Genomic DNA, 27,501 nt, shown 5'->3' with positions numbered 1-27,501 from the left:
TGTACATGTGCTCCTCATTAAGTGCACATGTGCTTTTCATTACGTGTACATGTGCTTCTTATTATGTGTACATATGATTTTCATTACGTATACATGTGCTTTTCATTACCTGTGCTGATGCTCTTTATTACGTGTACCTGTGCACTTCATTAAGTGTACATGTACTCATCATTATACTGTATATGTGTACACTGTTCTCCTTTACATGTATATATACTCTTCATTATGTGAGCATGTCCTGTTCATCACGTGAACGTGTGGTCCTTATTACCCATGCATGTGCTCGATCATTACATGTGGGCTAGTACATGTACTTCTCATTACGTGTACATGTGCTCATCAGTACATATACATGTGCCATATGTTCCGCGTACACATGTAGCCCACCGCTCACAAACTGTACATGTGAATGCTGGGATGCCGCTGTGGTGTTGAAGGTGCGTAGGTGTGATCATAATAATACGACCCAATTATGTTGACCGATACCATAGCCCTACCATCCCAGCGTCACTCTCAGGTAAACTTACTCCTCCACACATCATCATCATCATCATCCGCACATTCACTTTCAAATGCCATAACTTTATACCTTGACACATCCACTCTCGAATACCATAACTTTGTTTTTCCACGAAACTCACATAGCGTTACTTTACTTTTCCCAACACTCTTATAATTTTTTTTTTTTTTTATGCATCGAACTGTGGACATAGATTAAGAAGCCCGTTAATGACCGGACCAAATCTGACACACCAACGGCGTATTGATCCTCTGCAGCCGTCTTTTAATCTGTGATTTGGGCACTACAGTCCATCGTGTGATAAGCAAAGGATATCACATTCGGACGTGGTGTTATAGTATCGGTATTCGTTTTTCGCCATGTTTGAACGAGGCCATATGGATAAACAGTGAAGATGTTGACGCCGAATTCAAATCCACAGATTGTTTCTGCAACAACTGGGATCGAATCTGCGACCACATAGACATCAGTCCATTCATCTGTCCACTCCTTCACCAGCTTCCCCATTCATTCTCAGATACTTTGATACATTCTTAGTATTCGCTGTCAAATGCCGTAACTTTACTGATGCACACAGTTTCAGATGCTGTAATTCCGCCTTTCCCCATCCTCATACTCCACTTTATTCATTTTTGCTCCCCATAACCTTGCTCTTTTACTACGTGGTGACAATGGCTTTAATGATGGGGACCATCCGAGTGTGGATGGTGGCGGGTTGCAGTTTTTGCAGGGTCCTACAGTGTAAGAGCATTAATTTTGCCCTCTGCCACTAGGTGAACTAGCTTCGATGCTATCCATAATGAATACTGAATACATGTAGAACTGTTTTGATTAGGACTGATACGATGGCATTATTATTATTATTATTATTACTATTATTGTTATTATTATTATTATTATTATTATTATTATTATCATTAGGCCTAGTATTATTATAACGAATCCTCCACCTGTCCCAGTCTGGAATAGATCTTGTATCCTTTCGGTCAGCAGTTCACTACTTACCGCTTGCCCAGTATTCACCACTTTACGTATGGCATCTTGATAGATGGTGCTGATGGTTAGATTGTCTAGGGCCACATGGCTACATCGGCTGCTACGGTGGGCTGTCGAAACCACGCATCTTGTGTCATGACCTGCTAGATTGTTTTCAATGTCACGTGATGCAAGGTCGTGCAATCGTGAACCCATAGCACGGATCACCCATTGCTTATAATGCTGAGACTCTGATAGGCACCGATACCATCTGATGCCCCTTGGGATTTGTTTCTCGGGGGAGCTACAGATGTCACAACGTGGCTGCAAGAAATGCAGTACAGTTCCAGGGAAAACAGAATAATTGACTAAATGTTCAAACAGCTTGAATGCAAGTAAAAACTAGGACACGGAATGGATTTTTATCCCGTGCCATATACAGACGGCTATCCTCTAGCCCAGAATGATTCATGATCAGAGTTGGATACATAAATGTATCGCAGCCGAAGAATATATATATATATATATATATATATATATATATATATATATATATATATATATATATATATATATATATATATATTATACCTTGGGAGACGGTGTACGTCGTACAGGGTCGCGGTTTTGTTGGAGGGGACTGGACTTTGTCAGTATTCTTGCTTGGAAAGCATAGTATCTAAATAAATAAAAACAGCAGCTAGTGTTAAATTGGAAATTATTATTAATACATAAAGGGATAACTAGAAATATAAATAAATGAATGACTACCTTCCCGTTCAGCATACTTGCTAAAGGGGGGAGGGCCCTCCCACTCCCACCGGTTTCGCCCATGACAACGTAGACCTATCAGTGAGACCTATCCATATTTCTCTGGCTAACACCAGACAAGTTCACATGCCAGTGGGAAATCTTTCGAGGTTTTTCTAATTAATGAAAGCCTGCGCATGTGTCCCACCTAAATTCACCCTACACAAGACCGGTTTTTGTCCATAAAAGGATGAGCCAGCGTAAAAGAATATTATGTTATCACGAATCTCAGGCTATTATCGGGGAAAGTGCTGCGAGACGATAATTGATCTGTGAGATTGATAGCAAAGGTGATACCGAAGGGTACTGATAAAACTTTGACAATGCCGTGCAGGGTGATCGTAGATTTTCCGTTGATAAGTGTTGGTTGTTTCAGGACAGTCTTGATCTTATTTCAGTTTTGTCAGTGAAAACTTTGTTCGTGGTTTTAGTTATCATAGTTACTGACAAATGCGACTTGACGTCATTGTCCTTCGTTTTTGTCTGAATTGGGTTTCCTACTTGTTTTTATCAATTTGGACGATGATGCACAAGTTGGACCAATCAACACGTACTAATCCGGGGGAGTGGTGAAGCTTGGCCAATCAGAGAACTGCGCAGGAGGGTTTGTTTGGGTGCGCCTGAATGCTGACGCCTGCGTGATCACTGCGATTGTGTGGTCAGTGTACCTGTAGGTGTGAGGCGGTGTGGTGATAGAGGGGTATTTCTCTCTCTTTGCTATTTATTACATCGTTTCTTTATCATAAGTGTGATCACCTGAGATTTAAGGATATTCTGTATATATGGGTGAGTTTCTGTGTATTTATTTTAAACCCATTATACCGTCTCAGACTGATATAGGCTACCAGATTCTCTAGTCTACATTCTCTGATCTCCGTATTGCAGTTTGTCATTAATAGTTTTCATATCAGTGCCTACATATCCATCAGCCACGTACCTCCACCCTTGCAAGTTTTAACTCATTGCTATACTCCTTATTATTCTCTTGTATTCCCCTGCCGTCAGAGATATGTGACGAATATTTCGCCTCGCCAGGGTTCAATACACCTTTTATTTAAGTATCCATGGCAATTTCCCATGATATCGGAGAAAGAACCAGATTATCCCAAAGAAATTATGTTGATGGCATTGCCCCAGCGAGGTTAATAATTTTACACACATTCCTGTGTTAAATGATAATATTGATTAATATATTTGCGTACCGTACTGTTTGTCGTATGGAGGCCCAACTTCCAGTGTCTGTAATCTGTAAGTCTATGGGTTTCATGGAGTGGTTGGAAGGACAGATAATCCAGAAATGAAATGGAGAAACAACGTGGGAACAGGGACAGAATTGCTGTGTAAAGGAGGTCAGTGTGTAAGCTATTGGTCCTTGTGTTTGGGAGAATTAATTAGGAGGCTTTTTTGATGTGGCATGACCCCCTCCCAAACAGAATGCAGTTGATGAGTAGTGATGATATACTATACATGTTTCTTTAAAATCTTGGCTCCTGTGTCATTTTAGTTTATTCTAGCTACCACCGGATAATTTTGTAAACCCATCGTGGAAGAAATTGGTGTAAGGGTTTGAAACATTTCTTCATTAACTTCTTCACATTTGATGTCCATTGCCTAAGTGGATAATAGGATTACAGCAGCCGTAAGTATACACTCATGGACTACAATTATGACAGCCATAACCCAACTGAACCTAACCAAACCACCGAACATAATAGCTAAATTCTAGTGGTTTAAGCTGAATTGTAGCAGTATTAACCTAACCTAACAACTCTAGCATTCATTATATATACAAAAGTACTCTAGGTGCTGTAATTGTAGTCCAAAAGTATGTGTGTATAATTATGACTGCCCTAATCCTACCCACTAAGTACAGGTAATATAACATAATTGGAAGGTAGCATAAATGAAAAATGTGTCACTGGGTTGAAGAAAATGATCACAGCTTAACTGAAGTACATTTTTAAAATAAATAAAGATTGTGGAAATAATCACATCAGGGAAAGGGGAGTAAAGTAGACATCCCCTCATGTATACTGTTAATTGTTAACCTGGCTCTCCTTGTAACCTACACAAATAAAGTGCAACTTGACTCCTTTAATGCATTACAGTATATAAAACTTGTGTTAGCCATGTGTATCTTGAACTAGCCTCCCACCTTCCCCTCAGAAAAACAGTAAATCTGTAGATTTATTGTATGGTACCAACTGTTCAGGGTAAAATAAAAGACAGACTTTAGGGAGACTTAAGCTATTATAACAAATTGTCATGTAAGCCACCTTAACAGAGGATGTCTGAGGCTGAGATGATAGGGTTGGTGCTTGTGTTCATCTTTGCAACAGCACTGGTAGGTGAAAGGTGCAGTGAATTGCCAAATCAGCAGTTGATTACCAAACTCACAGATATACTGAATTGTCACTTTTAAGTGCCAATTACGATCACCATATAGCTTCATAAATTACCCATTATGTGAATTTTAGTCAGCATATTGTTTTTTATTCAACTTTTAACCCTTGCTGAGCTGCAGACCTCATATGAGGCACTATGAAGGTCTGCACAAGCCAATCTGCAAAACCTCAAATGAGATGCAGTTTAATTTTGTTATAAAAAAGTCGCTGAAGGGAGGTAAACTACCTTACAAAAAATCAGTCCAGCAGAACCACTTACTCAGCTGAAGGTCCAGAGCTGGATGTACAGGCCTAGTGGCCTCTTCCAGAATGTCTGCTGTAAGATAAGTAATCTGACCTTATCTTGGAAAGATTGCATTACCTCTCTTGTAAAATCTGCTTCCAAGAGATTAGGTGTGCTCAGCCAACTCCGTTCCATGTTTACCCTGCACAGTTGTTGACATTATATATGGGCTTTATTTACCCCTTTGTAGTAGACACCCATACCCCGATTTCCGGCATTGTTGTGTACCAGTGGGAGTGTTCAGTCAGCAAGTAGGTCAGATAGAAGAGCCAGAGATGTGTTCCAGGCCCAGACCCAAACTCTGATACATGTGTACTCAAATATATGTTGGCAGCACAGCTGGCTACATGTTTGGGAACATTTTTGCAGCAGTATTTGGACAGATGTATGCAAACATGTTTCAGTGCAACTTCGAACACTGGCAGCAAAGGTGATGGGATAAGTGTGTCCATATGGGGCAGGTGAGACTTCATCATGATGTTGCCAGCATGATCTGGACACTGCTGTTCCCAACATGTTTGCAGCATGTTCATTACTGTGTTGTCTACATGTTGCCAACACTTGTTTGAGCACACGTGTGGACGAGCCTAAACACAAACAATAGAGACTGACACAGAAACACCATAGGCAATGTTATTATCCTCACAAACAGTACTACTGTATTGCCCGAAAAATGGGACAGAAACATCACATGCAGGAAAGTGAGATGGTGGGAGGGCAACTGACAGGCAGCGATCTACACAGAGGAGGGCAAGGGGACGAGGAGGGAGACATACAGGGGTAGGGAAGGGCAGGAAAGGAGACAAGTGTAGGTGAAGGAGGGAAGGACAGAGGAATGGGGAGGGAGACAAGCAGGAGTGAGGGAGAGTGGGGGGACAGGGAGAGAGATAAGAAAGCCAAACTGCCCTACTACTCCCTCTGACCCCCACCCCATCTCACTAACTCTTTCTGTCTCACTTACTTATTCTCTCACTCTCACATGTTATGGCAATTTATTGATGACAAATGAAAAGCCAGTTTACAAAAAGAACATTTTTTTCTACTAGGCTGTTGCCAGGGAGTGCGGAGCCGGCTCAGCTGTTGACATGGCGGTAGTTTAGACATGCGCATTTCAAACCTAGGGAGCAGCTGGGAGTTGGACGAGCGAGGCAATGGCCGTTTGGATCGTGGGACTGTTCCCCTATATCTTTTGTTCGGTCTGGCGAATTGTCAGTAATCGATGTGCCGGAAGTTGGGGTATGAGTGTACAACTCTGACGTATGGGGAGGCTTCCCACGTACAGCTCTTCTCAACAGAGGTGGAGTCAAAGACTTTTTGTCTCATTAACTCTCCTCCTCTTACTTAACTCACTTCAACCTCTGTCTCTTTGCCACACTGTTGCATCTTTATCTCCTTTCTGTCACTACTTCAGTGGTCACTGCTCCTCTGAACTGTCAGCTTGCATCCCGTTTGACTGGCGTTTAGCACCCATCTAGCAACAAATTCACATTCATTTTGTCCAGCTCTCTAATGCAAGAGTTAACTATTACTTCCAGTCCTTAATGTATGCAACAGGTCAACTCTGGAACGGTCTTCTGCTGTTTGTGTTTCCTACTGCTTGTGAGCTCCAGTCTTTCAAATGCAGTGTGTCCAGGCATCTTGAAATGATTGGGTCTTGAGTTTGGCTCTTTATTATCTTGTTTTGTTTTTTGGTAGATGGGGGCACTCACCATCCACTCACTCGATGTAGTGTTGCTCTCGGGTGTCTGCCCTTTCCTCTCCTCCATCCTTCTTTCCTTCCATCCTCTTCTTTCTTTCTCTCCTTCATTCTTTCCTCGTCCTTCTGCCTGTGGGTGACTTTACACTCCCTCTTCTGTCTTTCCTTCATTCTTTCCTCTTCCTTCTGCCTGTAGGTGACTCTACATTGAGTGACAAGCCAAATGATTTCCCGTACACCAGGAAACCATTTACTACACGCGGGGTGGTAACCATATAACCAAATTTTGGCACCTGGTGGTTTAGTGGGTAATTATGTAGCTCCAGTCGGATCGAGCCGGTGAAGGTTTATATCCAAGGGCTGGTTGGGGTTTATTGCTCATGTACTGCCACTCAGGGATGAGTGAGGCTGGTCACTCTCATGTTAAATGTCAGGACCAACTTGCCTAGCCCCGGGCTCCTACGCTCCTCATGGGGCAACGTAGGATTGGATGATGAATGAATGAATGAATGAAATGTTTTTTTCTTTGAGGGAACACTTTGCGGGCTCCTGGCCTTTGGTTCCTTCTTTGCATAAAAGAGAAAAATAAATTGTCATGATGAAGACTACATTTTTTTTTTTTTTATGCAAAGAAGAAGGAACCAAAGGGATGGAGCCTGTTAATTGTTCCCTCAAAAAGAAGAAAAAAAAAAAAAAAAGCCAAACTCAAGAACTCTTCATTTCCAGATGCCTGGACACATTGCTTTTGAAAGACTGGAGACCATAGGCAGTAGGAATACAGACAGAGGGAGACAGTTCCAGAGGTGACCCATTGCATACATGAAGGACTGGGAGTAACGGTTAACTCTTCCATTAGAATGTTGGACAGAAAAGGGATGAGAGTTTGTTGCAAGACAGGTGCTACACGCCTGCCGTAGTAGAGGAGGGATGCAAGCAGACAGTTCACACAAGCAGTGACCATCGAAGTAGCAATTGAAAAGAGATAAAGATGCAACAGTATGGCCAAGGTATAGAGGTTGAAGGGAGCTAGCAAGAGGAGGAGAGTTGATGAGATGAAAAGCCTTTGGCTCCACCTTGTTGATAGGCTAAGTGCTTTGTGTGGGGAGTCTCCCTACACATGAGAGTTGTACTCTACACAGGAGCAAATAAAACCCGTGTACAGTGTCAACAACTGTGCATGGATAAAGAAGGTACGAAGTCGGCTTAGCACACATAATCTCTTGGAAGCAAATTTTACAAGATAGGAAATACGTTCTTTCCAAGATAAATCCCGAGAGAATGAAACCCCGAGCATGCTTAAGGACAGTGCAGGATTAAGCTGGATATTTTTAAAAATTAGAGGGTAGCTACTCATGTGGAAGAGTTTGTCAGGTTGATAGATGTAAGGACTGAATTTTTGATGCATTAAAAACAAGATTACTTTTACCCCATTCAGAGATATGAACCAAGTCAGACATTAGGTGTGCCATAGCCTCATCCTTCGTTTGTTGAAGTAGCTAACTGCTGGGATGGATGTTTTGGGAAGCGAATGGAAAGGTGAAGGATGGAATTATCAGCGTATAGGCTAAGTGGATAGGGTTAGGTGTACAGCTTAGAAGATCATTGGTGAACAAAAGTAAGAGAGTTGGTGATAGGACAGAGCCCTGAGGAGCACTGCTGTTGATAGCTCTAGGAGAAGAACAGTGGCCATGTACAGCAGCAGTTATAGAATGACCAGCAGGATGCTAGAAGTGAAGGCACAGATAGAAGAATAGAAACTGTAAGAGGGCAGTTTGGAAATTAAAGATTTATGCCAGACTCGATTGAAAGCCTTTGAGATGTCAAGTTCAATGGCAAAGCTTTCACCAAAGTCCTGAAAGGAGGATGACCAGGAGTCTGAAAGGAGGTGAGCAGATAGCCAGTGGAGCGCCCCTGGCGGAACCCATACTGACGATCAGAGAGATTGTTGAGACAGGAAAGATGCTTTTAAAGTTTTTTTTTTTTTTTTGTTAAGAATAGACACAAAAACTTTGAAATACAGGATGTTAAAGCAATTGGGTGATTGTTAGAGGGTTGGGAATTGTTACCCTTCTTTGGGACAGGCTGGATGAAAGCAAACCACTAGCAAGAAGGAAAGATACAAGTTGACTGACAAAGGCAAAAGAGTTTACCTAGGCAGGGTGTAAGCACAGATGCACAGTTCTTGAGGACAACAGGAGTGACCCCATCAGGCCCATATGCCTTCTTAGTACTGAGGCCAGCGATGACAGAGAATACATCGTTTGAAAAAATATGAATGTTAGCCCTGAGGAAGTCAGAAGGGGGGAAATGATGGAGGGACAGTGCTGGAATTGGAGAAGAAAGTCTGAGTGATGAGATCTGCTTTATCAGTAGAAGAAATAGCTATAGAGCCATTAGGATGGAAAAGAGGAGGGAAGGATGATGAAGTAAAGTTGTTAGAAAGGTTTTTGGCATGGTGCCAGAAGGAGTGGGAAGAATTCGAGTAGGAGATTTCAGAGCACTTAATATGGATGGAATTATTTTTAGTAGAGTGAAGAACAAATTTAGCATGATTCTGTGCAAAAACATAGAGAGATGAGATTCAGGAGTGCTTTGGCTCCAGTACCTTTTGTAGGCCGTCTCCTTTTCGTGGGTATGATGAACAATTTTTTTTTTTTTTTTTTTTTTTTTCCCATTAGTGAGAGGATATGAGAAAGGAATGTATGCTTGCTATCATGCCAGAGAGAATGCACAAGACACACTCAGCCATAGAAGCAATAGCTAATCATTCCTGGGAAAATCAAAGCAGTACCGGTACATGTTCTACCAAAGTTTAATAACTGGAGGTGGGTACCAGTATGCAGGACTGAAATATGTATTAAAATGTTTGTCTTTACTTTTTTTTATTAGCTTCCCATACCCTCCCCTCCCCCAGATGATTTGCCAGTGTTCTATGCATATATGAGGTGCTGTCCAAAATTTTCTGGACTGAGATCGCGATGCCTAAACGGGTTGAAGTAGTGCAATGTACCTCTAGGTGGCAGTACTAACATGCATCGTGAATCAGTGTGCCATGCGGTGCGGAGCTAGGTGGACGTTTGTTTGCTGTCTTGCCTGTGTCAAGTGATTTTCATGATGGACATAAAAAAGGAACAGGAAATTTGCATTAAGTTTGTGCAAATCTCGGGAAAAATGCAACAGAGACCCTAGCAATGATTCAGGAAGTGTTTGGTGAGCAATCTCTTGGTTGGAAACAGGTGTTTTAATGGCATGCGCAGTTCTGGGCTGGTTGAACACTGGTTAATGATGACGACCACACACAGAGGTTCTCAACCAGCACAACTCCTCAAAATGTTGCAAAAATTCAGCAGCTCTTCAGTGAGGATCGACGTTTGAGGATTCCCATTGTCTGTGAGGAGGTGGGAATTGGTTGCAGGACATGTCAGCAGATTCTCACAGAAGAATTGGGCATGTGCCACATCACAACCAAATTTGTCCTCAGGCTCCTGACGGCTGACCAGATGAACCAACATGTCGATGTCTGCATTGAGCTTCTTGGACTTGCCTTAGAAGATGAAACCATCTAGTCCAAGCCCCTTGTGGCTTCTTTCTGTTCCCAAAAATGAAGACCAAGCTGAAAGGGCATCGTTTTGATACCATTGAGGACATCCAGGAGGAATAGCTTGAGATGCTTGACACTCGTTGAAAAGAACTTCCAGGGAGCGTTCCAGCAATGGAGGAAGCACTTGATCCTGTTTATCAGTGCGCAAGGAAACTACTTCGAGGGTGATGGCAGCCAATAGGAACTATGGTGAGTTTTCAGTTTTATAAAGGCTAGCATTTGTCTGGAAAATTTTGGATAACACCTACTATTTGTGTGTGGATATTGAGTGAGCAACATTTTCTCACTTTAAATGCCTTTTTCATAATCTCACCAAGATTCAGTGATCTGTAAGCAGTGTTTTCAGACTCGTTCACTGACTTGGCCATACTGCCATCAAGATTTGGTTGTCAGTAACATTCCGTTTCTTTCACTCAGTAAATTGTACATAATCCCACCAAGAATAAATCATTTCATTAGTCAGCAGGCAAAGCTTTCTTGTTCAATTACCTTATTCATTTATTCGGTCTTTAGCTATACATAAACCTATTCTCTCTCTCTCTCTCTCTCTCTCTCTCTCACATACATATACCTGGTATATACCTACATACATATATTTGGTATACTAGGTGGGCTAATTTGGATATACATTTTTGGCCAATTCCCTCAAGGTCTTGATGCTATCTGAATTGATTCTCTGTCACAGGCCTTTGACAAATCCACCCCCCCCTCCCCCATAGCCAGTGATGTTGAGTAACCACAGTCTGTCTGGCTGAGTAGATCCATCTTCTTCAAGCTACCAACCACCCCAGTTGTTCTGTCTTGTGCAGTGAACCGATGTTCTCTTAGGGCAGACTGTGTCTTGCCACAGTGAAATCAAGGAAGAATGTGGAGGTTTGGTTTCTGGATGGATACTGCATTTGCATCTCCACCTAGTTTACCAGGGCACTATAGCAGGCTTCACATCACCTGATTATTTGGTTATATGGGTGCCACCCAGAATTGTAAATGATTTCCTGGTTAACTGAAAACCACATGGTTTGTAACTCAGAGTAGAGCCACCCGAAATGGAAAGAAAAGTAATAAAAACTAGCTGGAAGGATTGGAGAAACAGGAAGAGAAGAGGGCAGACACAGAAAGAGTGATAAAAGTGAAGGAAGAAGTAGAGAGCATTGCATCAAGAGAGTGGATGATGGTTGCCACCACCTACCCTGATGTAAATCAGGTAGGCCTGTGCCTGTTCCATAGTGAAGTCAACAGCAGAATCACTGCAAAAAAAAACAATGAAAATCTCATATGATAGTGTTTGTTTACATATATTGGTGATGCATGTGGGAGGTGGGGTGTTTAATGAAATGCCATGCATTGAGAAAAAGTAGTTTAATTATTACTTGTATAGTAAATACGGCTGGACAACACTCAGGCTTCTGCAGATTGTTGCTAGAAGGTGAATCTTTTTTCCCAGTCATTTCACATGGATGAGCAATTTTCTGGTCAAACAAACCAAATTGCATCAGTAAGATTTATTTGTTCTTGGCAAAACTTAAACTGACATGGTTCTGTGATGGTCCTGCAACAGTTTGTGCCACAGTGCACCTGGGATAGCACAAAATGGATAAAATTAGGTACTGTATAGAGACAGGACAGCACAAGCTTAACTCAGATCCTGTAAACTACAACAAGGTAAGTGCACTGTTCACTTTTCTGATGCAAGAGCATAGTTCTGTTTGTCTCTCTATCTGTCAATAGTCAAACACCAGAATCCCATAAGGGGAGGCCGTTTGTCTTTGAGTTTGTAGTTTTACGGGGATGGGCACTAACCTTGTGCCAACCCACTTGTTGACACACAAGGAATACATGTGGGTTGATTACATGGTTGCCACCCAGTGTTGTAAATAGTTTTCTGGCTTACAGGAAACCATTAGGTTTGTCACGCAATGTAAAGCCACCTGAAAAGGAAAAAAGAGTAGTAAAAAGTGACTGGAAAGTTGGGAGAAATGAGGCAGATAAATAAGCAGGTGGACTGTGAGTGCATAGGTACGGTAGGCAGTGGGGAGAGGGTGGGTAGGTGAATGGTGATGGAAGAGGTAGGAAGGTGAGCAGCGAGACAGTTGGGCTAGTATGCAGGCAAACAAGCGTTGTTCTAGGGAGGCAGACACAGTGTTTGGGAGTCATAGTGTTGTGTGGAGGCAGACATACTTGTAGGGAGGCAGGTAGGCAGTCAGAAAAGGAAGTTCACTGATATAAAGTGAGTGAGTGGGACAGAAGAGCAACAAAGCAAGTGCTACACAGTTAGAGGTAGGGCTTCATAATCTGATGTCATCCTTTAGGCCCATACAGCCTTGAAACCAAACCTTTTGTTTCTTTGGCCCCATTGGATATAGTTTGCCCTACATACTGCACAACTAGGCTTCAATAATTCAACCCTTGTTTTAGTATTTTTTGTTGTAACTGTGGTAAAGTCTATTTTTGACATCATATTTTTTTTTTATGCGAGAAAGAAGGAACCAAAGGCCACGAGCCCACAATAACTGTTCCTTCCAAGAGAAAAACAAAATATAAGAGAGAGCCAAATTCAAGATCCTATCATTTCGAGATGCCAAGACACACTGTGTTTGAAAGTCTGGAGATCATAGGAAGCAGGAAATACAGACAGAGGGAGACAGTTCCAAAGTTGACCTGTTGCATAAATGAAGGACTGGGAGTAACGGTTATCTCTTCCATTAGAGAGTTGGACAGAAAAGGGATGAGAGTTTGCTGCTAGACAGGTGCTACGCACCCGTTGTATAGGTGGAGGGATGCATACAGACAGATCAGAGGAGCAGTGACCGTTGAAATAGCGATAGAAAAGAGATAAAGATGCAACAGTGCGGCGAAGAGACAGAGGTTGAAGGGAGTCAGTAAGAGGAGGAGAGTTAATGAGACAAAAAGCCTTTGACTCCACCCTATTGAGAAGAGCTGTATGTGGGGAGCCTCCCCACACGAGAGTTGTACTCCACACGGAGGCGGATAAAACCCGTGTATAGAGTCAACAATTGTGCAGGGGTAAAGAAGGAATGGAGTTGGCTTAGCACACCTAATCTCTTGGAAGCAGATTTTACAAGAGGTGTTATATGATCTTTCCAAAATAAGTCCCAGGTAAATGAAACCCCAAGCACGTTCAAGGATGATGCAGGATTAAGCTGAATATTATTAACCCCTTAAACGCGGCTGTGTACAGTCGTTCCCCCCCGAGTGGCGGGGTTGTAACGTGGTCTGAGTACCTGTCGGAAATTATTCGCCAAAAATCAGAGATTAATCCTAGAACATTATACTTGGTATGGCAGATAGTACTTACATTCAGCTTTCTCCAGAGACAGGTGTTGAGCCTTCGTGGACTACCCAAGGACTTCTGGAGACTTGCAAAGTTGGGTAACCAAATCTTCACTTTCACACCTCCAGCAACCCGGTTTCCCCTCTACCACAGCCTCATTCTGTCACAGTAAACTTTATACTACAACGTAAAGGTAGTTGGAATCCGTATTTGTACAATAAGCACTGAAAATAAGGCTAAAATCAACAGAGCGTACGGCCGACATGCACTGTGGCGGCGGTCTTCCCGTCACTCAACAAACATTTCCATTTTCACAGCTAAAAACACGTATACTACATTATTTTACATAAAAGTACTTCCCAAAAGATCACCGCGGCGCGCTTTCATTCTGCCTTATGCCCGTCACTTTATTCTCGTTCCTGTCGGCCGCTCGCACTGACTCGGAAGAGCTAGAACTCGCCATAATGTCACTTTGAAAGCCTGCGGTAAACTGACGCTAAACAGGGGAAAACCGCGCGAAAAAAAGCTAGTGTGACAACTGGGGAAACAAGCGTTTCCTATTAGCATAAACTGCTTGTGAGAGGAGAGCACAGATTTACAGTTCTGAGCAGTCAGTGCACTGCCATATATCACAGCCAGGCTGGCCGGGCCGTGGTGGGGGGGGAGGGGGGAAAAAACGCGATAATTGGCAGCAACGGAGTTCAGTAGTACAAAGGTCAAGTATGCTAATTGTAGCTAAAGGGTGGCGGTACTGATAGACAATACCAGCTGGAACATCCTTGCCCGCGTTTATTCAAAATTAACTCAAATCGCAAACGCGACGAACCGCCGTTATGTCCTTTTCGGCGATCGTCGCAAAAGCGACGCTCCGCTTTTTAGGGGTTAAACGAATTGTTGAGAAGCGAGATTTTCTAGTTAGGTAGTGCTGGAGTATTCCCGATGATTCCCGAATTTTACTGTTACATGTCAGAAGTGCCAGTTAGCCTGCTGTTTGTGAGTGGAGGTATTTTGTAAGTTGTACTCGTACATTGATTTTTGTGCTTTTTTCTCTATAATGTTTTAATAATGCAAGTGTGGTAGGTGGGGGCGCCCATCATCCACCCACTTAGTGTAGTGGTACTCGGTTTTTAGGGTAGCTCTACACTGAGTGGCAAGCCAAATGATTTCATGTAAAGTAGGAAAACATTTACAATGCTGGGTTGTAACCTTATAACTAACCAACACGTGTTTCCTACATGGCAACTAGTGGGTTGGCGGAGGGTTAGTGCCCCTTCCCGGAAAGCAACTAACTAAAAATATGAACAAGAAGCCTCGGACCAGGACTGACCAAAAGGTGACAACTAAGGACTGAACAGAGGACATGATACGGATGATGATGTGGAATGTAAAGGGTGCAAATGATGAGGTGAAAGAGAGAGAGATTGTCCAGGTGCTTGAGGATGCGAAAGTGGATGTATGTGGACTAACCGAAACTAAATGGCTAGTGAGAATGTGAGAGAATGGTTGTATGGATGGGGTATATGTGCAGGAGTAGGTGAGAATGAGAGGGCAAAACACGGAGTGTGTACTGTGGTGAGTAACAGATGGAAAGAAAAGATAAGAGAGTATGGATCAGTTGGCTCAAGGATTGTGTGGGTAAGATTGAAAGTTGGACTACAAATGTGGGCGATTGTGTGTGTATACGCCAATGCAAGATCGTGCAAGCAGAGTGAGAGAAGAATTCTGGACAAATGTGGAAGTGTGCATGGAAAAGTTTGAAAGGAAAGAGAGAGTGTTTTTGATTGGCGATATGAATGGTAAAGTAGGGAATGTGAAGTGGATGGAGTAGTTGGTGAGTGGGGTGTGCCTGGTGAGATAGATGAGAATGGCAGTGCTTTAGTGGACATTTATGCTGGGAGAGGGTTGGTGATAGCCAATACCCTCCTTAGGCACAAAATGATCCATAGGAATACATGGCGAGTGTTGAGAAGGGTGGGTGGTGAATTGAATAGAAGGCAATGATTGACTATATGTGTGTGTAGATGAAAGGATAGGAAGGTGTGTCATGGATGCAAGAGCATGTAGAGGTTGGGAGAGTGGACTTTCTGACCACCACTTGGTGGTGGTGAGAATCAAGGTCCAAGTGAAATGGAGAAATAGAAGAAGGGAAGGACGAGAGGAAGTAGTATATAGAAGGAGAGTGGAAAGGCTACAAGAGCGTGAGGAAAAGGCAGAATATAAGAGAGAAGTGGAGGAGCGATTGGGTAAATATGGATTGGAGCAGATGTGGGATGTGGAAGGTGTATGCAAGATATTCACAGAAGAAATCTGTGCAGCATGTGAGGTGGTGTGTAGGGTGAAGAGAAGACGAAAGGGGATGCAAGGAATAGCATGGTGGAATGAAGAGGTGAGACAGGGTGTGGCACAAAAGAAGAAAGCATATTGTGAGTGGATGAGAGATGGGTGTGGAAGAAGTTGAGAGACGAAAGAGAGAATTATATGTAGAGAGGAAGAGAGAGGCGAAAAGATTAGTAAGATAGTGGATTAGGAATTTGGAAGGAATCTGAGTGTAAAGTGGAGGGAATGTAAGAAAATGTTCTGGAAAGAGGTAAAGAGAGTTAGACATGGTGGCAGTGAAGTTAGCCAGGGAGTGAAAGATAAAAATGGTAGATTACTAGTGGAGAAGGGAGAAAAAGTGAGCATATGGAGAGAACACTTTAAGGAATTGTTGAACATAGAGAATGAAAGTAATGCGAGGATAAGTGGCTGGGGAATGGCTGGGAGAAGGAGGGATATGAGAAGAGAGGAAGAAATCAGTAGGATGGAAGTTGTGGAAGCAATGAAGAAAGTCCGAATGGGGAAAGCCCCAGGAATTGATGGAATGTGTGGTGAAATGCTGAAGCATGGGGGAGAGATAGTAGTAGAATGGATGTGGAAGATGTGCAGATTGGCCTGGGAGCAAGGTAGAGTTCCAGAGGATTGGAAATCAGGTATAATTATTCCCTTGTACAAAGGAAACTAAATGGAAAACTAAATGGAAAGGTGAAAGGATGAGAGAATGGGAATACGGTGTAGGTATATGTGCGGGAGTCAGTGAGAATGAGAGGGCAAGAGAGGGAGTATGTCTGATGATAAGCAAGAAGTGGAAGGAGAATATAAGAGAGTATGGAACAGTGGGTGCAAGGATTGTATGGGTGAGGATGAAAGTAGGTATACAAGCATGGGCGATTGTATGTGTGTATGCTCCAACAGAGGATCGAGTGGCAAGAGTGAAAGATGAGTTTTGGGCGAGAGTAGAAGCATGTATGGACAAGTTTGAGAGGAGCGAGAGAGTGCTGTTGATTGGAGATATGAATGGCAAAGTCGGGAATGTACGAGTGGATGGAGTGGTTGGTCAGTGGGGTGTGCCAGCGGAAGTAGATGGGAATGGTAGTACTTTGGTGGACATCTGTGCTGGTAAGGGGTTGGCAATAGCCAACACCTACTTTCGTCATAAGATGATCCACCGGTATACATGGAGAGTAAGGAGGAGGATGGATGGTGAACTTGTTGAACGAAAGGCAATGATAGACTACGTGTGTGTGGATGAGCGAATGAGAAGACAAGTGTTGGATGCAAGGGTGTGGAGAGGGTGGGGGAATGGAGTCTCGGACCATCACTTAGTGATGGCCAAGGTAGAGCTGCAAAGAAAGTGGTTGAGGAGGCGAAGGGGAAGACAGGAGGAATCAGCTCCTGTGAGAAGAGTGGAGAAATTGCAAGATAGTGAGAAGAGGACAGAGTATAAGAGCATAGTGGAAGAAAGATTGGGAAGGTATGAGCTAGAGCAGATGGAAGGGGTGGAAGACGTATGTAAGATATTCACGGAAGAGATAAGCGCAGCGTGTGAGGCGGTTTGTGGAGTGAGGAGGAGATGCAAGGGTGTGCAAGGGACAGCATGGTGGAATGATGAGGTGAAACGAGCTGTGGAACAAAAGAAGAAGGCATATGGTGAATGGTTGGCGAGTAGAGGTAGGGGAGAAGATGAGAGAGAGAGAAGAGAGAGGTATATGTGAGCAGGAGAAGGGAGGTTAAGAGACTGGTGAAGGAGAGTAAGAAGAAAGTGGATGAAGAGTTTGGGAGGAATCTGAGTGTGAAATGGAGGGAGAGTAAGAAATTGTTTTGGAAGGAGGTAAAGAAAGTAAGGCAGTGTGAAAGGGGAAATAGTAGGGGAGTGAAAGATAGGAATAATAGATTGTTGGTGGAGAAGAGAGAGAAATTGAGGAGATGGAAGGAGCACTTTCAGGATTTGTTGAATGTAGAGAGTGAGAGCAGTGTGAGTATAAGTGGTTGGGGAATGGCTGGGAGAAGAAGAGATGAGAGGAGGGAGGAAGAGATCAGTAGGTCGGAAGTAGTGGAAGCGATGAAGAAGATTAAGCTGGGAAAGGCCCCAGGAATTGATGGAGTGTGTGGTGAAATGCTTAGGTATGGGGGTGAGATTGTTGTGGAGTGGATATAGAAGTTGTGTAGATTGGCTTGGGAAGAGGGAAGGGTTCCAGAGGACTGGAAATCAGGTATAATTGTTCCTCTGTACAAAGGAAAAGGGGAGAGAGAAGTATGTGGTAACCATAGGGGTATTTGCCTTCTTAGTGTGACTGGTAAAATATATGGTAGAATACTCATTGATAGGGTTAGGCATATGACAGAGGAGCTAGTTGGAGAAGAACAAGGGGGATTTAGGAAGGGAAAAGGGTGTTAGATCAGATATTTGTTCTAAGATGTTTAGTGGAGAAGTATCTAGAGAAGGGAAGGAAAGTGTATGCTGCCTTCATGGACTTGGAGAAAGCTTATGACAGAATAGATAGGAAAGGTATGTGGAAGGTATTAAGAATATATGGAGTGGAGGGGAAATTGTTGAGTGCTGTGAAGAGTATGTACGAGGGAGCTAGGGCTACGGTGCGAGTGGATGGTGAGCTGAGTGAGTTCTTTGATCTCAATGTGGGACTGAAACAGGGGTGTGTAATGTCTCCATGGCTGTTTAATATATATATGGATGGGGTCGTAAAGGAGGTACAAGGTAGGGCAGTGGATGTGGGGGTGGCCCTAATGAATGAGGGTGAGATTTGGAAGCTTCCGGTGTTGCTGTTTGCTGATGATACAGTATTGTTGAGTGAAGATGAATGGGAGTTGCAAGGTTTGGTGAATGAATTTGGGACAGTGTGTAGGAGGAGGAAGCTGAAAGTTAATGTAAACAAAAGTAAAGTTATGGTGTTTGAGAGGAATGAAGTCACAGAGTGTGCAGTGAGGTTGGATGGTGAGGATATGGAGAATGTGAGTGCATTCAAGTACTTGGGTAGTGTGATGAGTAAGGATGGAACTTTGGGGGATGAAGTACGTGAAAGGGTACAGCAGGGAAGGAAGGTTGTTGGCACACTGAAAGCAGTGATGAGAAATAGGGAGGTGAGTATGGAAGTTAAGAAGTCACTGCATGATGGTATTGTGATCCCTACCCTGACGTATGGAAGCGAGGCGTGGACCTTGCAAGAGGGGAACAAGTCAAGAGTGAGAGCAGTGGAAATGAGTTACTTGAGAGGAGCATGTGGAGTGACATGGAGGGACAGGTTGACGAATGAAGAAGTGAAGGAACGTTGTGGGGTAGATGTGGATGTGGTTGAAAAGATTAGGAGAAATACACTGAGGTGGTTTGGACATGTGGAGAGGATGGAGAATGAAAGACTGACTAAGAGGGTGTATGTAGGTGAGGTGGAGGGGGGGAGAGGGAGGGGTAGACCGAGGATGAGGTGGAGGGATGGAGTTGAGAGGTATATGAGGGAGGGGGGGGTGAGTTGGGGGGAGGGGAGTCAAATGGTGGGTGACAGAGTGACTTGGAGGCGTTTTGTCTGCGGCCACCCTTTGCGGGATTAGGGCGTCGGGCTATAGATAGATAGATAGATAGACAAAGGAAAAAGAGAAAGAGAAGTATATGGTAATCATAGGGGTATTTGTCTTCATAGTGTAATACGAAAAGTATATGGTAGGAGACTTATTGAAGGAGAACATGGAGGTTTTAGGAAGGGAAGAGGTTGTGTAAATCAGATATTCATTCTTTGATCTTTAGCAGAAAAGTTATAGAGAAGGGAAAGAAGTAGTGGGCCTTCATGGATTTGGAGAAAACATAATATGACAGGGTGAATTGACAAGGATTGTGGAAAGTATTAAGAATATATGGAGCAGATGGGAAGTTGTTGAATGCTGTGAAGAGTATGTTTGAGGGTGCTAAGGCTGCAGTGCGTGTGGAGAGTGAACTGAGTGAATTTTTCTGCTTGAAGGTTGGATTGAAACAGCGATGTGTCATGTCTCCATGGTTGTTCAGTCTGTATATGGATGGGGTTATAAGAGATACAAGGTAGGGCAGTGGATGTTGGAGCGGTCCTGATGAGAGAGGGCAGTGTTTGGAAACTCCCTGTATTGTTGTTTGCAGATGATACTGTGTTGTTAAGTGAAGAGGAAGGGGATCTGCAAGGCTTGGTGGATGAGTTTGGGAGTGTGTAATAAACAGAATCTAAAGGTGAATGTAGGGAAAAGAAACGGAATCTAAAGGTGAATGTAGGGAAGAGTAAAGTTATGGTCTTTGAGAGAAGTGAAGTCGGTGAATGTACAGTGAGGTTGGATGAGGAGGAAGTGGAAAATGTGAGTGCGTGTAAGTACTTGGGCCGTTTTTAGCCTTAAGGCCATTTGTGCATCCTGGTCATGGTGACCCAAACCGGTCAAGAGCGGTCTGACCAAGGTGTGTATACACACCTTGGGTCTGACAGCCTCACGAAAAAGTGTGACTATGTACGTTTTAGTAAATCTAGTAAATTTTCTGAACCCACAAAAATTGTCAATTGGTAGCAACAAATGAAGCAAGGTATATTCTCGGATTGATGAGGTTAACCCGCCCTGTCCCGGAGACGTGAATTCACGTCTTCACATGATGTGCACTCATATCTTGGAGACGTAAATTAACGCGGCAAATTGCAAGGACATTACAAGGTCCCTAATTTGCACAATTTTCAATTTTCGCGAGTGATTTTTGGATATGTATACACGGGACACCTTCCTCTACAAGATGCCAGGCAGGGACAGTGTCTTACCCAGCATGACCTCCCCCCCCTGCATGACCTTTTCTCACCAATTCACTTGTTATCAGTGACCTGGCCAGTAAAGCCATGTCATGCCACGGTATGAAATTCAGGGCCAGAGTGATTCCCCAATCGATGACAATGTGGAGGACAAACATTTGAGGAAGAAACAGTCAGAAATGATGTGGCAAAAAAAGGTCAGGAATGGTGATGAGTTAGTGAGTGAAACAATGCTTATAATGCCTATATTACCATTTGAAAACCAATATACTCTCGTACTACATAAAAATTCGTACCAAATAAATAAATACCGCTTATGAGTGGTGTAGAATAGTTATCCTCCCATAGAACTCGTTTTCTTTGCAGCCAGCCTGATAGAAAACCCTGTAAGGTAAGGAGGTACTCCTACCTGGATTGAGTATTTTAAACCTCAGGTGAGCGATTTCTCTATGAATTTTCGATTTTCGATGTTTCACCAAAAGCAGATGTTTGAGGGCCCCCCCCCCCAAAAAAAAAAAAAGGTCCAAAAAAGTCGGGGCTGGGGCGTACCACTGCCCAGAAAACGTCGGGATGGGATGGGTTAACACCACAGAGTTATACATATAGAGTGCGCCACCCTGGTTTGAAAGTGACGCAACCGGAAGTGGCTCAGCGGCCATATTGGGATGCCCAGTCTCACGCTAAATTCAAAACAGGTAAGATGTTCTCGCTTCTCTGTGATCAGGAAATAAAATAGAATGGAAATATATTCAAGCACTGCATCAACTTCAAGAAGAGGAGGGCCTTCATTTAGGAAATAAACTCAGGGATATCCATCTTTCATGGCACACTCAAAAGATGAAAGTAAAACTTGCTGCGCAAACACTGAGTTCTAGTGTAGCTGATGCATTAATCTTCTGTCGGGATTCATTACATCTCCCACAGTTTTAAGGATTGTCAGGGTACAGTTAAATTTCTGCAAATGGCTGATAAACTTTTTGATGTACTGAACTCGAGAAACAAATTTGCTAGAGGAATGAAAGCAGCACTTCAACCTGAGACAGAAGTAGTTTCAATGTCATTCTTAGATCAAGCATTTGCTTATCTAATGACTATCACTAATTCTGATGACATCCTCATGTACAAAACTTCTAGAAAGACACCTTTCATTGGTTTTTGGCTGCCATTAAGAGTGCTCAGGCACTTTATAAACAGTTTGTAGGTGTAAATAAGCCACTCCAGTACTTTCTAACTTATAAGCTGTCACAGGATCACTTAGAACTCTTTCTGTGCAATTCGAGCATCTGGTGGCTTTCGAAATAACCCTTCTGCGTTAAACCTCATGGCAGCATACAAGAGACTCCTTCTGAGGCATGAAATAAAACGTCAAACGGGAATGTCTCTGCACAAGACCTCACTGAAGTGCTCACATCTGCAACATCTAGCAGTGTCATGAAGAAAGCTTTAGAGGATAAAACTGAAGATATTATGATGGCAAGAAGATATGATATCATTCCTCGCAGTCCTGCCCAAGAAGATCATGATTATGTAGACTGTCCAAACTTTACAGATGTGTCAGATTATAAGGAAGCTGCAGTAGGTTACATTGCCGGATATGCAGTTAAAATGGTAAAGAGAAATATTTCATGTCCAGACTGCTTGTCTGCACTTACAGCAACAGAAATTAAGAACAATGATAAAAGTTGTGCATTGATACTGGTTAAGGACAAAGGCGGCTTGATAAAGCCCTCTATGAGTGCTGTGTCTGTCTGCAGATCAACAGAGAAAATATTTCAGAAAATGTTGAAAAGTCATGACAAAGAGCTACGTAACATTCCCAGAATTTCCTCTCTAGTTGCATATTCTGTATTGAAAGAGACTGGTAGCACTGCATTTAAAACACATGATTCCCATATGTTTGAATGTTCACCTGATAATAATCACATTTTTTCTCTTATTAAAGCAGTGGTGCTTGCATATTGCAAGATACGTTTGCATCATCTTGCAAAAGCAACCACTGCTAAAGTAAGAGGCTGTTATGTTAGGAAAACACTAACTAAGTTAGTATTATTTAAGAACCAGTAAGTGAGGGAACTCACCATCCACTCAATTAATGTAATGCTATTAATAAATTGGTATATGTTCGCTTCTAATCGTTGATTTTTGTGTATCCAAAGTAAAATGGTGCGTAGAGACAAGGTAAGGGGACCGGGAATAACTTTTCTTCTCACTTCATTCAGAGCGCAATAGTAATGGAGAAAAGGCTTAAAATAGCTAAAGTAATTATATTGATAACTGCTCTATCTATTTACATCAGGATATAATGCAAAAAACACTCGGGAAAGGTTAGTATTTGTGAATTATGATGAGCTGTACGAGAAGGTCGGGACTCGGTAGAGTGGGCATCCTAAGATGGCCGCCGCCCCGGGCCCGCTGGCTTCACTTATCGCCCATACCACAACACAGGGACGCGCGCTCTATATGTATAACTCTGTGGTTAACACAGACTTTTTAACATTTTAATTTGATCTCGTACGTAAGTCGTGTGAAGACTTGCAGCAAAATGTTCAGCATTATTATTAGTAGAGGGAGTTTTTGGTACCATTACTGCTTTGGCTTTGGCGATTATCTGTTCTATTAATCCTCGATTTTTAAATCTTCAAATAAACTACTGTACTGGTAACTCATTGTATGGACAATATAAAAGGTTTATTTCAAAGATAACTTATGCAGAAGTGGTAGAGAGCCTAATATGGACGAGGAAGTAAAACACGTCGATAACTAGATGGTTCTTGGCGGTGGCTGTGTTCGATTGTTTGATTGGGCTTGGCTATGGTTTTAATATTGTTTACGTATGTTTTACTTTGTAATCAGGCTAAGCATGATTGTGAAAGTATTTTACATTGTACGTGCTTAAGTAATGGCTAATTATTAGTTAAAATTGGTGTTGGGATATTGGTAAAAGTACGACGCATATATTGCGTGGTTTAAGATCGGACGCGGACTTGCGGTTATGCCATTTTTCTGTCGTGCCCACTTGCAAGTGATTCACAGTACACACACTGCTGCTCTGTATATAGGTGAATGATGGTGTGAGATGAGTGAGTGGTGAAGGTGACAGTAAATGTTGTGATAGTAACTGAGTCTGAAAGTGAGGGTGAGATGACTGAACAGTGAGGTGAGTAGAATGGAAGAGCGGTTTGATTAATGAGGTTTGAGGGTGTTATGTTTAGAGACAGGAGTTGCTGGAATTAATGATAACCAAACCATACGTGCTCCCTACGTGTCAACAAGTGGGTTGGTGGAGGATTAGTGCCCCTCCCCATAAAACAAATAACTCAAAGTCAAATGGCCACCCCTTACGGGATTGTGGCGTCTGGCAATAGATAGATAGATAGATAGAGTAAAATTTGAGTCATGATGTGAGGTGAGAGCGAGTAGAGAGGATTTGGTGATGCTGTTTGATGAGAATGAATGGTGAGCGTGAACTGAGAGTGAGTGGAGAGGATTTGGTGATGCTGTTACTTGTGATCATAATTTGTGAACTGAGTGGTGCGATTGTGAAGTATAGGAATGAGTGGTTAGGGTATGAGTTGAGTAGTGAGAGTGTGGAATGAGGGTTAGTGGTGGTGCCGTGAAATGAATGAGAATGGTGAGGGTGTGACATGAGTGTGTGGTTAAGGTAGGATTTGGAAGCAAATACATAGGGTGTGAGATGACAGTGGTTGATGAAGGTGTGAGATTAGAATGTGTGAAGGGAGAACCTGTATTTTTTTCACAGGAAAAATCATCAGAGAAATTACCAACATGCCGGGAATCGAACCCGGGACTCTCAGGTGAGAGTCAGGTGTAGTGGTATGCTGCCTGGCTCTCACCTGAGAGTCCCGGGTTCGATTCCCGGCATATTGGTAATTTCTCTGATTAGAATGTGTGATGAAAGGGGGCATTTGAGAGTGAGTATTGAGGTTGTGGGAGTGTATGAGAATTGCATGTGATGGTAGTCAAATTATAAGAGCCGTAACTGCTACTCGTGGGAGGGAGGTGGTGTAAGGTATGGAAAATTGTTAGAAACATTGGCTGCTTTGATTTCCTTGCCCTCAAACACTGGTACTTCTCTGCTATACTGATTACTGCATTGTAACCCAGGATGTTGGTTCCATATATCTGTGGCCAAATGCCATAACCCCATAAGGGGTGGCTGTTTGAGTCAGCTGTTTTATGGGGAGGGGCACTAACCCTCTGCCAACCCACTTGTTGACACAAATGGGATATATGGTTACCACCCAGTGTTGTAAATGGTTTCCTGACTACAGGAAACTGTTAGGCTTGTCACTCAATGTAAAGTCACCTGCAAAGGAAAAGAGTAATAGGAAGTGACAGGAAGGATGGGAGAAATAGGGGGAGAGGAGGGCAGACACAGAAAAAGAATGATAAAGGTTAAGGAAGAAATAGGCATCACTACATCAAGTGAGTGGATGATGGTCACCACCACCTACCACATATTCCATATATAGGTATTGATGTTTTTAATGACATACCGGTATATAATGGAAATGTGGATTAGGTAGAGTCTGATAGGTACCGGTATGTGCCTCATTGTGTCATGGCACATTTCACTCTCTTAATCGGGACTGCTTGAACACCAGTATTTTATTCCAGTTAATGCCAGATGATTGTACACTGTTCAGCTGATAGTGATTATAAAAGCATGAGTGATAATACCTCTTTTGATAGGAAAATCGGTGTGTTCCATCACAGTTAAGATGATTCTACACTGCTGGGAGTCATGAATGTGAAGTAGGTTGTAACTATCATCATACATATTTGTCCAGTCATTTCAGTGTTTAATTTGCAGTATGATGTTATATGATCCTTTTTTTTTTTTTTTTTTTTTTTGTGTGTGTGTGTGTGTGTGTGTGTGTGTGACCGACTCTGGGCATAGGCTTAACAGCCTGCTTTCAAGGCCCAGTAGTCCTCCTACGTACCGCACACCTCTACATGTACTACTGTATATTTAAGTGATTAGGAGAGAGAGATCTGTGGGAATTTGGATCAAGGTACTGAATGCCATTGTATTAGTTCTATCTATCTATCGCCAGACACCCTAATTCCATAAGGGGTGCCCTCAAACAAATTGCCTCCATGTCGCCCTGCCCTCCGCCATTTTGCTGCCCGCCCTCTAGCTCACACTTCCCTCTCTCTTACACCTCTCCACTCCATCCCTCCATCTCATCCTTGGCCTTCCTTTCCCCCCCCCCCTCCACCTCACCCACATACACTCACCTCATTAGTCTCTCGCTCTCCATCCTCTCCTCGTGGCCAAACCACCTCAGTGTATATCTCTTAACGCTTTCTATCACCACATCCACACCACAACACTTCTTCACTTCCTCATTTGTCAGTCTGTCTGTCCATATGACTCCACATACTCCTCTCAAATAACTCATTTCCACTGCTGTCACTCTTGACTTGTGTCCTTCCAACTAAGTCCAAGCTTCACTTCCATTCTTAGAGTTGGCATCACAATAATGTCATGCAGCGACTTTTTTACTTCCATGCTCACTTCCCTATTTCTTATCACTGCTTTCAAAGAACCAGCCACCTTTCTTACTTGTTGTACCCTTTCAAGCACTTCATCCCCCAAACTTCCATCCCTACTTATCATACTACTGTACCTAAATGCACTCACACTTTCCATTTCATCATCCAACCAACCTCACTGTACATTCAGTGACTTAATTTCTATTGAAGACCATGACTTTACTTTTCCCTACATCACCTATAGATTCCATTTCTTACACACACTTGCAAACTCATTCACCAACCCTTGAAGCTTGTATCGGCTTGTAGGAATTCCTCAACTAGTCACCAATATATCAGCTTATTGGAACCCCACAGCTGATCTCCAATTTATATATTGGCTTAGACCTGACTTCACTGTTCCAAGCAAGGTTATCAAGATATAATGTCCCGCCTGGTCGAAGTCACTTCCGGCTGACACTCTCCACCAAATGTCTTCTCACACTGGAGATGGTGGGAATTGGTGTAGATCCAGTTGAAGGAATGGTAGAGGCAGCATGTGCAGGTGACAGAAAACTGAGCAGATTTCTCTCTCTTTATTGGCCACAGAAAGATACACCTGCGACACAGAGAGATCTCAGAGTAAATAGCCTACGTCCATCTCGTTTGAACGATAAATGCGTTCTGCTCTAGCTGGCCAGCTTCCCCACTGAGAGTGGCCCTGAGGTCAGCATAAATCAGAGGTGCCAAACCCCACAGACAACTGGGATTTATACATGAATAAAAGCATCACAACTTTACCATGCACATTATACACGTAAAGTAGTATTGATTACATTAAAGTATACCAACAGGGTAAATATTTTCCCCAAGACTTTAAACATATATACAATTCATATTTCTCTGTCGCCCTCCCTTTACCCTTGTTGTTTACGATAGAAAATGCTGGGCTTTGGGTGTTTGGTTGATTATCATCGCACTATATTACACACACATTAATTATGTTTAAACACTTTGTATGTAATATGTAAAAGTAGTGTGAGACTACGATTCATCATGGAAACGATGTCTGGCACCAGAACAAGCTCCCCTTCACTTGACAATACAGTATCATCTGCAAACAACAGTACAAATGCTGCCCTTTCTCATTAGGGCCATTCCAACATACACCGCCCTGCCTTGTAGCTATATCATTTATAACCCCATCCATATACAGACTGAATAGACATGACACATCCCTGTTTCAGTCCAACATTCAGATAGAAAAATTCACTCAATTCACTATCCACGCACACACACACACACACACACACACACACACACACACACACACACACACAC

The 27,501-nt window shown here is 42.8% G+C and overlaps 1 protein-coding gene across 1 annotated transcript in view; it reads left to right on the top strand.

The window, feature by feature from the left end:
• Positions 1-2,963: 2,963 nt before the first annotated feature.
• Positions 2,964-27,501, top strand: part of LOC145404035 (glycerophosphocholine phosphodiesterase GPCPD1-like) — a 165,016-nt gene continuing 140,478 nt past the window's right edge. Inside the window, exon 1 of the mRNA XM_080275637.1 lies at positions 2,964-3,091. The gene's annotated coding sequence lies outside the window, so the exon portion shown is untranslated. The remainder of the gene's footprint in view (positions 3,092-27,501) is intronic.

This window comes from Coenobita brevimanus, chromosome 62, assembly GCF_032717465.1.
Source record: "Coenobita brevimanus isolate Jiangsu-jjx chromosome 62, ASM3271746v2, whole genome shotgun sequence".
NCBI classification, from domain to species: domain Eukaryota; kingdom Metazoa; phylum Arthropoda; class Malacostraca; order Decapoda; family Coenobitidae; genus Coenobita; species Coenobita brevimanus.
This window is presented reverse-complemented; position numbering and strand designations above follow the sequence as displayed.